At 33.2% G+C, this 6,154-nt stretch overlaps 1 long non-coding RNA gene across 1 annotated transcript; it reads right to left on the reverse strand.

The window, feature by feature from the left end:
• On the reverse strand, window positions 2,318-4,961 carry LOC108660860. The gene is made up of 4 exons (XR_001926556.1): window positions 4,698-4,961; window positions 4,558-4,623; window positions 4,252-4,373; window positions 2,318-2,351 (listed from the first exon to the last, which is right to left on the reverse strand). It is a non-coding gene; the product is annotated as an uncharacterized LOC108660860 (long non-coding RNA).

Below are 6,154 nucleotides of genomic sequence, written 5' to 3' on the forward strand. Positions count from 1 at the left end.
ACCAATTACGTTTATAAGGTGGACAATTCACTTAATTATTGCATCTCGCCTTTGCGGTCATAAGATCAAAATTTCTTAAACTTAGGGTGTAAAGACTCCCTCTTAGAGCTTATCCAAAAATCAGTATTTTCTAAATCCCTTACGTCTGGGGAAATCACATTTAAGACTAATCATTTATATCATAGGTTTCATACTGAACCAAACAGACTTTTCAATTGATCTTTAAAGCAATTTGAAGGTCAAATATAAAACTCTATACGGCATTTAGACTAGAATCACCATTTCTAAGTCATTTAACTTTAAGCTATCAAATCCACAACTAGTCCTTTAATTCTTTGGCTTCATGCTAAGCATAGCAAAATTCAAGCTCATCCTTATAGCAGATTTGTTTACTAGCCTTTTACTTGATAACCACACATCAATTGTAACAATCATTGATTTACACCCTTGGGCTGATTCATGTACTTATAACTATAAACCATAATAGTTCTAATCAAATCTTGGGGTCTCACAGTCACTTAATTGAAATCAAACCAGCTCCATCTAAGCTACTCTACACATGTTCAACACATACATAAGATTAATATATCTTAGAAGCCAACCCCATTTATATATGTGCATAGCAAGCTCAATTAACACAATGCACTTACCTCCGTGCACATGAGTAGTGGTTTACACCTCCCTCAATACTTAGATTTATAAACCCTAAGTAAGTCACAACAATCACTATTCATTCCAATAAAGATGCGCCTCTTATTACCGATATCGTACGTGCTTCTTTATATTGACATTAATAACAATCCAATGTTATCCAATTTCTTCCCATTGACAATCATGGCCTCAAGTTATAGCTTCACCAAATGAATAAGTTATTACGACCTATTAGTCCAGCTCCACCTTCCTTCATCCTTAATCAAAGGGATATGTCATTACATTAACCTTTCATTAGGAGCATTTTGCTTTATAATCTTTCCAACAACAGCTCGTGTCTTGAGTGGCATCTCAAACAAGGACGACAGCACTACTTATGACCTTTATATGATGTTAGTAAAAAGGTAAGTGCTTTTGATTTCTCAAGCAAGTGCACGTATCGTTAACAAGTAATATAGTAATGAAGTAAAGTATTGTTCCCATAGAGAATTGTTTAATTCGTACTGTTAACTACTAAAATTATAACACCCTAATTTTATCCAAACAATTACAATAAAAAAGAAAAATTAAAACTAATAAACTAAAACTAAAATTAAATAGTAAATAAAACTCACTTAACTACCAGACCCAAGATTATGATATCCCTCAATACTTCATCTAATTATTATCTTTCTCTTTTGACTTAGTTTAATGGATTAAATTGCTAACCTAGAGTCCTAAATTATTTACAAGTCTCTGTCGAGTTTCTCATAAAAATACCTTTCCCAATTAATTTACTATATGTCTATGTAAATTAAATTGAAGAAAGATTCATTAAGTTTGTGCTCTAATTTTGGCTACGTATGGCTTATAGGTGTATATCTACCCTATATGCAAATCAAATTACCTAATCAACTAAGTGTATTCAATCATAGGCTATTCTATTCAAGTTCTACCTAAATCTCCTTCGTTAAGGTTTAACCTAGGTTTCCAATTCAATCTAATTGGTGATCAGGCAATTTGAAGTATTAAGAATAGAATAAAAAAAAACAACCTAAATCTATCAAACAAAGTAAAAGAAAGATAAATAATTCAGACTACATAATCAGTTTAATCATTAGATTAACAATTTAATTCCCCATCAAGTCACACATCATCATTGAATAAAGTTTAAACAATAAAAACAAACTAAGAAAATAAAAGAATAATCAAAAAGATACAACTCAAGAATTATAATCTTGATTTTCCAAGTCTTCTTGAATCTTTCAAAATCTTTTCAGCTTCAATGACTTTGTTGCTTGACTCTCAGCTTTCAATCTGGTGTTTTCTTCCTTCTTCTTTAAGTCTTCCAAAAGGTTGTTTTTAGAGGCTTTGAAGTTAGGCCAAGTTGGGTGAAGAAAGAAGTCAATTTCAGCTTGGATTTCCTCACCAAACTAGGTAAGTCACAGTCTTGCCCAATTAATTAACAGAAATCGTAATTGCTCTAGGACTACTGCAGTGCATCAAATTTTACAGGATTTTTTACCACCTTCCACTCTGAACTGAGCAAAGTAATAAACATAAAAGTTAAATATTTTTCTCTTATCTTTCCAATGGTCTAAGAATCGCTTCATTTGAAGCTCTGTAGAGAAAGTTATGACCGAAATACCAAAACATATGCAGTGTAAGTCTGCACCTTAAAATTGCTCTCCTTCTTCCATTAAAATTCTTCTTTCAAACACCTACAAAAGCACAAATGAATCAATAACAACCTATCTTAACCATATTAACACCAAATTAATAATAAAATTAACTAAGATTAGATTGACTCACTTAAAATAACTAATTTAAAATAATTAAATAAAATCTACTAATTTCTATGCATTCCTACAAGAACTAAGCCAAATTATTATCAAAATTAAACTCTATATTATAGAGTTTTTAGTAGGTTACTAGGAATAGAAGTTTATATAGCCTCTTGTCTATGACTTGTGCTACAGTCACAAACCATAAATAAGACTCTACACTAACTCCGACAAATTCGCTAATTGACACAAGAGTTCCTAAGACTCGACTAAACCTAGGACTCTGATACCACATCCGTAACGGCCGCTCCTCGATCGCTACCAGCGTCTGATTCTTGCAAGAGAACCCACCAAGTCCTGAACAAGCCTTATTCGAAACCTTTGTATAACAATAAACCTATTCCACCGATTTATTTAATTACTAGAAACATACATCCTTTATGTAACATAACTTAAACAATAGCTATGATAACTCAACTCAACTTTTATTCAACATAATTGTAGAAGCTCATCAAGGTCTTTAATATCCAACCATACATTTACATTAATACTATTTACAATCAAATTATGCTACGAATGACTCAACCACTATCTGCAAAAAGGAAATAAAGGAGTGAGTCTCACAGACTGAGTGATCATCGACTTCGTGAGTAGGGCGTAGATGGGAAACAAGCTTAAGGTAGATCATTTGAATGATAAAATCAGAATAAAAATAATAATCTTAGAAAAAATCAAATCACAAATAGAGTGTTTGTGCCTTGTAAAAATGATGTCGTAAAATCATTATGCAATATTTCACATGGCAAAACGATGCCGAAAACAAGTGTTACAAGACAAGGTTCAATCATAGAAAATATCACTTGTTATCAAAATACGAGTAACAGAATAAAGGTATGCACGCTCCTAGAATGTGTGGCATGTAAAGAAATCAACTTCTAAAGCCACATAAATCAACTCATGATCGTCAAATAAGCACTAAAAGCTTTTATTCAAATAAGGGGAGCTATAGAGAAAATCTTAACTCTCCACCTTGCAAAAGAGTACGTGGCGAAAAACTCACAAGCCTCTCGAGTAAGTAAGCATAATATCAACTCGTTGACCCACTTCCACGTAATAACAATCCGGGAGCCTCACTCCATCGAATTCCCACAACCATGGTAGTCTCGACAATGTTGGCCGACATCGGAGAATCAAGCGATCGCAACCGCGTATATCACTGGTGGCCTAGCCACATATATATATATATATATATATATATATATCACAGGTCGTGGCCCCCACCACACCTAACAACCCATCAGTGACCCAAAGGTTCTCTAGCTAGAGTTCACTTGTGCACAAGGGTCACACTATACTAATGTAACATTCGACCAACTCCCCGACACTCTTGGTTTATCAAAACCATTTTCAAAACCAAATCAAGTTTTTTGAGGCTTTTTCTTTAAATTGTTTGAAATCAAGGTTCGATAACCCTTCAAATTTGATTTTCACATTAAATGGCATGCTGTAAACACTTGTACAAAGATCGGAATAAAACCGGTGGTCAAAACTTGCATTTTAAATCACTTAACAAATGCATTTTGCTATGCATATCACACAAAAATACAAGACACGAATTTTGATACAAACATCATAAAAAGGCTTGTTTCCCGGTTTCTAAAACACTTTACATATATAGTTTATCTATAGATATATCCAAAACAACTTTCAAACATTTAAGCATCCGCAAAATACCAATGGTTTCTACCAGCTTATGCTTTCTACAATTTGCGTTTAAAATAAACCAACACATATATATATAGTTACGGGAATTTTAAAATGGACACTTCCTACTCACCTCACAATAGCAGGATACTACTTCACTATTGACTTGGATGCGTATCTAGCTAATTCTACCTGTCAGTCACCCGTTACTTCCTCTGGCACGCCACCACAACAACTTCTCTTCTTATACGCTTCCTAGCAAAAATTTGAACTTAATACACTTAATTATTCTCGAGTATAGGTAACACATCAATCATTAAATCCTTAACCTAATTTCATATTTTTCATCAACCTCAATCACAAGCATTTAACAAGCATTCAACATACTATCAACCGACCATAATCAACACAACATAATTTAGACACATTGCATGTTTACCTTTCGGTTTTAGCTTGAATTCCACACATATAGCTCACAATTTTCTCACACCCATGGTCACCATTGCTGCCACAAACATAAACAATTAATACACATCTCATTTCTTTTATTTACTTGTGATTTCAAGCCAAAATACTTACCCATAGCTTATCTAGCTCAAAATCACCATGGATTCCAAGATTGACCCACAAGCATGCATCTATTTCTTTCAATTCTTGGAGGAACTTTGTTGCCATAAACATTCTCACACAATTACCAACTCATTTCCTCAAGAAATCACAGCTAAAATCAAAGTTCAACTTACTTTCCTTAGCTTGGAACCACTAGGCCGAACCTTCGTTGTCTTTTTTTTCTTTCTCCATCCTTTCTTTCTTTCTCCTTTCTTCCTTTCTCTCTTTGCTTCAAAGTCGATTCTCTCTCTTTTTCTTTCCAAAGGTACGGGTTTTCTCAAGCAAAAGCCTTGAAAATGGCTTTCACTTTCCCATTTGGCCCACACATGGGCAGATTGCCCAAAGCCACGTCTTTTTCTATTATTTTCTTTTATTTTTCTTTCCTTTTTTTCTCTCATGGGCAGATTGCCCAAGGCTTGCTTATTTGGCATTTTCCTTTTTCTTTCATGTAGTTAAAATCAAAAGGTAAAAAGCTTTTGAAACCTTTCCACCTATCACCTCACTTTCCATTCTTTCTTCATTTCATTTCCATTTCCTTTTAATGCCATTTTATCACCCAATAATATTTCATGCTATAATTATACCTTTTTCTTTTCGAATCACACTACCATCTTGCTTGTTTACCATGGGCTATGCTTACCAAACCATGGTTTTCTTCCACTTAAATATTCTTTATTCTTTTTCTCTTTGTCAACTATCACATGGTGGGGTCCCACATGTCTCCCACTAACTTCCTCCTTTTCGCATGCAATAATTTGCATGTAATAGTGAATTTTATATGTATATCTCATATTCCACATAATTTAACCTTCCTTGGTTAGTAAATTCCCATTTAACTCTAAATATTAAAATTTGCACATAAGTCCTCAAACTTTTCTTTATTTACTATGTGACCCTTCAAACTTTCATCTTTTATAATTTGGTTCTTCCAACGTTTATTTAATTCCAATTTCCTTCCATCTTTCTTCCTTTAAACATGTACAAACAAAATATAGAATTCACACTTCACCAAGGTATCACCATAATATTTAAATATATACTTACCCACTCTTACTCTATTTAATAAAGGCACACAGGCTCCGCTAACATTGTTTTTCTTCGAAATTCATTCTTATTTCTTCTCCCCCACTTAGATTAGCCATATAATCCTCCTTCATAACTAATTTCAACAATAGATAAAATATTAATATTTTAATATTATTTTATTTTAAAATTCTCCACTTGTCTCCTCGGGACTCAAAATGTCTCACTTTGTCTCGATTTACTTCCAAATCACCTTTTAACTTGCTAATTTATCCTCGATAAAAATATTATTATTTAATTACTATTTTCTCGCATGCGAAATATTTTATTCCAAACTATTCCTTTCACTCATCACCGCTCTTTGACACTTAAATTTACATCAATTGCCCCTACGTCTTATCGAT

This window comes from Theobroma cacao, chromosome 2 (assembly GCF_000208745.1).
Source record: "Theobroma cacao cultivar B97-61/B2 chromosome 2, Criollo_cocoa_genome_V2, whole genome shotgun sequence".
In the NCBI taxonomy this organism is placed as follows: Eukaryota; Viridiplantae; Streptophyta; class Magnoliopsida; order Malvales; family Malvaceae; genus Theobroma; species Theobroma cacao.